We start from the raw sequence: 6,673 nt of genomic DNA, 5'->3' as shown, positions 1-6,673 counted from the left end.
ACAGTATGCTTTAAACATCTCTGCCTCGACCAGGAAAACTCACCCAGGTGTGTGCATTTCTCCTGAGAGTCCGCTTGTATCTCCAAGAGGTCAATGATGCAGAGTGTGAAGAACCACCCGCCTAAGCCCAAACCTGCGGAGCACCTGTTTCTCTGTCTCTCTGGGAAGGCCATGGGCGTGAAAGTGACAGGCCAGGGTCATAGACACAGACTTGGAGTTAACCCGGCTCTACTCTGGGACTTTAGGCAAGTTACACAGTCTCCCTGTGCCTCATTTCTCTCATTCTTAGCATAGAAACAGCACAGCTTCTACATCAAAGAACTGTGTGAGAATTAAACAAGATAATTGATGTCAAGTATTTACATCAGTAACAGATGTGTAGTAAGTACTGGATAATTATTAATATTAGAACTGTATATACTTGGTTTTCATGTTTTCTCCCCTGGGTTTTCAAACTCCTGCAATATAGCTAATTCACAGTTCATCCAACCTCAATATGTCAATCATCGCCCCCTCATATATATTTACATAATGAGGACTGATGCACCTGGAATTCAAGATTAAAAATTGACAAATTGACAAATAGAATATCTTTTATTTAATCACATGTACATAGCCCTGTGTGTTGAAGCTGTTATTAAATACTTTACTAATATCAATCTATTTAATCCTTATAATAACTCACCCTGACTGGTGTGGCTCAGTGGATTGAGTGCTGGCCTGTGAATCAAAGGGTCATTGGTTTGATTCCCAGTCAGGGTACATACCTGGGTGGCGGGCCCGGACCCCGGTGCGGGGCGCAGGAGAGGCAAGCACACACTGATGCTTCTCTACCTTTCTCCCTCCCTTCCCCTCTCTCTAAAAATAAATACATACACAAATAAATAAATAATTCTGTGAGGTAGGCTCTATTATTATCCTAACTTTATAAACTGATAAGAACAGATACTACACTTGATCTTAGCCAAAAGGCCGAGAAGCAATATTATCCTAACTTTATAGATAAGGACACCGAGGCTCAGAGAAGTTAAGTCACTTGCCTCAGGTTACACAGCTAGTAATCATTAAGCTTAGGATTTGAACCCTGAGAGTCTGATTCCAGAGTCTGGGCCCTTAAGTTCTTTGCCATTTGCTTTTCATCTTTGTTCAGCTGATATCAAAGGAAGCAATGAAAGAGAGAAAAAATAATTATCAAATTTTCACATATGTTAAGCACCTGGAGTGCCAGGACTTTCACATGTATTTATTTCAATAATTTCATCACCATTAGTACTTTCGAGAATGATCATTAAAAAGATTTTTATAGCACACTTAAATATGGGAAATTATTTCACTTAAATACAGGAAATAGATGCTATTATTACTATTGCCATTTTGTAGATGAAGCAAGCACAGATTTAAAAGATCAAGTAACTTGCCCTGGCCGGTGTGGCTCAGTTGGGCACCATCCGGTCAGGGCAGATGCCTGGGCTCCGGGTTTGGTCCCTGGTGAGAGCGTGTGCAAAATGTTTCTCTCTCACACTGATATTTCTCCCCCTGTCTGTCTCCCTCCCTTCCCCTCTCTCTAAAATAAATAAATACAATCTTTTTTTTTAAGTTAAGTAACTTGCCCAAAGTCACATGGGTAGTAAGTTGCAAAGCTGGGCTTCAAACCCAGGTTAATTGGCTCTAAAACTCTTGTATTTAACCACAATGCTCTCCTATCTCCCTGACCCTGTGTGGTAGGAATTATGATGCTATTACTATTAATAAAGCACACGATTATTTATTCAGAATCCATTCAGAGGATACTAACCACTGACACTATTATCTACCACTTTGAAGATGAGAGAATGAAACCACAGAGACTAAAGAGATACGCTGCTGACCCAACGAAGCGTCCGTCTAGTCGCTGGAAAAGCTCACTGCAGGCTCATCTGTGCAGCAAATTAGTGTTTCCTTTGGAGTTTCCAAACTCTTTCAAACACTTTTCTCTCATCCTCGTAATTCTGATTCCCCATCGTGCTATTAGAAAATAATACATTCTCTCTAAATTATTATGGCTCTATTAAGAACTCAAAATGGGTTAGAGAGGACATGATAAAATATAAATGTGGAGTTCTACGAATGCTAATACTGTCAGCATCAAAGACATTTTGGTTAAATAAGAATTTCTAACATTTCGAAGAACTCCTGCCACCCAGGGCAGAACAGTGAGGAAACCAGAAAGTTTGAGAGAACTTTCAGATTCAGAAATTAAGAAGTACAGAAAACATTTTAAGAGCAGACAACCCAAAGACTCTGATTTAATGGTAATAAATATCCAAAATGGAGTTTAATTTATAGAATTTCTGTTGCACAAGCCCAGAGATATTAAGGTTCAAGTAATGCCTAGAGGAGTAGGTTTGACCTAAAACTGAAAGGAATGATTAGCAGCAAATACCATGTAGTTCATATATTGTATTAATTCTCACAATTGCCTCACTAAGCAGCTGTGACCAATTTGTTTTATGGATGAGGGGAAAGGCTAAGAATATCTAAGTCTCTTCGGTAGGAGATAGAATATACACCTAGTTCTACCTGATTCCAAAAACCAATGTTTTTTTAAACCATGCTGTCCCCCTAGAGCAGAAAAAGAGCACATCTCTCCCAGGAACTCAAAATCCACGCCAGTCGTGGGATTCAGAGGTGAACTACCACGTGCCAGAGTGAGAAAAGGATACAGTCAACACAGAGGAGATGGCCAAGCTAACGCAGGAGTACGTGCCTGTCCCTTACACAAGGAGTCATGCCCCCTACACAAGAGCCCTTCTGAATGGCCCCTTGGCTAGGCTGGGCTGGGCTGTTTGCTGGAGCACTGCCTCCTACCCACGTGATCTAAATGACAAGTTTCCTGGACACCAATGGGGACACACCTTTTAGTGACCCCTTTAATAACATCAGCATCTTTGGATTCTCTCCTTCTGGCATTGACAAGGGTGACTTTTTGTTCTCTTGGAGTTGTAGCTTCCAAGATCTGATTTCGGGGTTAGAGGTAGGAAAACCATGATGCCCAGATTTGGATATTTATGAGTCATCATCAGGTCAAAAGACCATGATAATGTCACTGCTTATTAGTAGCTCATTACAAGGTCCCCACAGGCTGGTTTTATTTTAAACAAACAAAAAAGAGTTCCAATCTTTTAGACATGTATGCTGACATAGTTGCAGATGAGAGTTGCAACTCATGACTTCTGCTTCAAAATAATATTGTAGAAAAAGAAGGTGGATCATGAACTGGTAAGGTGATGGTTGGAACAGGGTGATGGGTACTTACGTGTTCATTGTATCACTCTCTCTACTTGTGTATATGTTTGAAATATTCTATAATAAAAATATTTTAAATGTGTTCTTGCTACTAAGCTTGTGTTTATAATGTTTTGTCAGTCTGCTGTGCACTTCCTTTTCTGTTTCTGAAAACTTAAGTCCCATTTTCTCTCTGGTTCTTTCTCTAGTTACTCCAACCCACAGGGTTTGTGCCCTCCTCAAAAGTCATCATTTCTTTAAAGCACATATTAGAAAAGAAGAAAGGTTAAAATGAATATACTAAGCATTCATGTTAATAAGTTAGAAAAAGTTTTTCAGCAAATTAACCCAAATAAAATAGAAGGAAGATAACAAAGATGAGAAATGAAAACAAAATAGAAAACAAATCACCATAAAGAATAGTATCTAAGCCAAAAATTGGTTCTTTCAAAGTTGATAACCCATGGTCTATCGTGACAATAAAGAGTAAAATTTAGGTTACGTGGACAACTTTCTAGAAAATATACAACTTACAAAAATTGACATAAGAATAAAGAAAGAGGCAAAGACTCTTGTCTCATATGAGCAGTGAGTAAAATTTCAAAAAATAATTTAAAATAATGATGATCAAAAAAAATGATGATCTGTAATTTAAAACTTTTCTACAAAGGACCCAAGGCACAGATTACTTCACTAGAAAATTTTACCAAACATCTGTGGAAAAAATAAGGCCGACCTCAAAACTCTTCTAGGGCATAGGAGGAGGGAACATCCCCTATGTTGTTTTATGCACTAGCATAACCTTGATAACAAAACCCAATAAATACAAAAGAAAGTAAATAATAGGATATTCATACTCATCAATAGAAATTCAAAATTTCTAAAAAAAAATTTGCAAACTGAATATAGAGATATATAAAAAGAAGAGTATATCACAACCAAGTTGGATTTATTCCACAAATGAAAAGTAAATCAATCACTGTAATGTACCACATTGATGGGGGAAAGAAAGATCTAAAAAATAATATGATCACATTAATAGAGGCATAAAAATATTTGCTAGCTTTCAACATAGACTCAAGATTTTTTAAATCTCTTAGTAGAAATAAAAGGAAAAAGTTTTAGTCTTGTGAATGATGTCTACAGTAAACCTCAGCAAGCATTATACACAATAGTAAAAAGTTGGAAGTTTCCTCTTTAAAATCAGGTACAAAAGAGGATTCCATTAACACCACTTCTATTCATAATTTTGCTAGAGTTCTAAGACAGTGGAGTAAGGCAAGAAAAGAATAAGGATTAGAAAAGAAGAAACTAAAGTTATGTGAATTCAAAATGATTTACAAATAATGTAACTACACATGTAAAAAATCCAAAAGAATCTACAAATAATTATTAAAAGTATTCATTTTAGCAGGATTACTGGGAAAATGTCAAATTGTAAAATTCAATTCTACTTTTCTATACCAGCCTTCCAGATAGAAGTTTCAGCTAAATAAAAGGGAGCGAACAGGACATTCCAGAAAAAGGGAACATTATAATAATAATAATCAGTGTTTTCTAAGTCTACTTATGTGTTAGTCACTATTCTAAGTGCTTTACATATAATACTACATTTAATTCTCAAAACAATCCTATGAATTTGACGGATGAGGAAATTAAGTTACAGAGAGGTTAAATAACTTTCCTGAGATTTAGGCACAGAGAGGTTAAGTAACTGGCCTAAGGTCACACAGCTAGTAAACGGCAGAGGCAAAATTTAAATCCAAGGAATCTGGCTTCACAGCCTGTGCTTTTAACCACTTTGCTATACCACTTCACCCTATGAGAAACACTGTAACATAAGAAAAGGCACCGGCTTGGGAATGAGATTATTTTGGAACAGTAAAAGAGGCTGGCTAAGGCTAAACTATGTGACAGCCTTCCTGTTATAGATGGGCAGTGAGTGGGGTTGCCAAAAATAGCTTAAGGATGATGCTGCTGATGATGCTGAGGATGCTGATGTAACATGATGACTGATGACAATGGTGATGATGACAACATGATGACTGATGATGCTGATGATGATGATGATGTAACATGACGATGACAGGCTTCTAGAACTCCTGTGAGCGGACAGAAAACTAGATTCACTGTGGACACTGTAAAGAGCCGAGGTAATTACCCCACTGGTAAAATTTTAAGGAAAAAAGATCAAGTACTGAACAAGCAAATGCTGGGAAGAAGCTGTGACATGCTGATCATGTGGTGCTTAAGAGAAGCTGGCTAAGGATCCAGAAACATGAGCACTTCACTTGATAAAATTAGAAACAGCTAGAGAACACTTTTTCAATCAGATTGGCTTCAAGAAGATCTTCTTCATTACTCATATTCCTTCAATCTGTAAATTCTGGCTGAAATTTTACTACAGATCAGCCTCTACTAACCTTAAAGATACAATAACAAACAGAATACCCACACTCTCTACCCTATAGGAGTCTAAAGTGCAGAACACAAACAAGTAAACAAGTCATTATAATATAAAGAATGAGCATTTTTTACAGAGCTAGCATTCATTGAACATTTAATCTGAAAGACACTATTCTAAGTATATTATGTATATTAACTAATTTGATCTCACAGTGATTTTTGTGAGTGAAATACCCTTATTATTGCTATTTTCAAGTCAGAAAACTAATATACATTCTAAACTCAAATTCGTTACCAGAAAATCATGCCAGACACATCTAAATCAGACGTTAGAATGCCAAAGCTCTTTAAATCTTAACAGCAGCCAGAAAAAAAAATGACACGTTACATGAAGGGGAACAACTGTTTGAATAACTGCTGATTTCTCCTCAGAAACCATGAAGAACAGAAGATAGCACACTGTCTGTTTTTAAATATAAAAGTTAAAAGAAAAAGAAGCTGTCAACCCAGAATTCCATATTTGGGGAATATATCCTTCAGGAATGACAGTAGAAGAAAGACATTCTCCCATGAAGGGAAAATACGAGGATTTGTCACTAAAAGACCTGTACAAAGAGGAGTGATAAAAGGTCTTCAGGCTGAAAGGCAATTATACCAAAGGGTTACTTGGAACTTCAGAAATGAAGGAAGAAAGCAACAGAAATGATAAATAGCTGGGTAAACATAACAGACTCTTTTTCTTCTATAATTTATTTAAAACACGTGTGAAGCCCTGGCTGGTGTGGCTCAGTGGATTGAGTGTCAACCCACAAACTGAAAAGTTGCTGGTTCAATTCCCAGTCCAGGGCACATGCCTGGGTTGCAGGCCAGATCCCCAGTAGGGGGCACGTGAGAGCCAACCCAATCCAATAGATGTTTCTTCAAATCACATTGATGTTTCTCTCTCTCCCTCTGCCTCTCTCTGAAAACAAATTAATAAAATCTTTTTTCAAAATGTGCAACT

At 37.3% G+C, this 6,673-nt stretch overlaps 1 pseudogene; it reads right to left on the bottom strand.

The window, feature by feature from the left end:
- Positions 1–758: 758 nt before the first annotated feature.
- On the bottom strand, positions 759–984 carry LOC114508293 (annotated as a pseudogene).
- Positions 985–6,673: the final 5,689 nt, after the last annotated feature.

Source organism: Phyllostomus discolor, chromosome 10 (genome assembly GCF_004126475.2).
Source record: "Phyllostomus discolor isolate MPI-MPIP mPhyDis1 chromosome 10, mPhyDis1.pri.v3, whole genome shotgun sequence".
NCBI lineage: Eukaryota > Metazoa > Chordata > Mammalia > Chiroptera > Phyllostomidae > Phyllostomus > Phyllostomus discolor.
The sequence above is the reverse complement of the archived record's forward strand: the minus strand, read 5'-3'. Positions and strand labels throughout refer to the sequence as shown.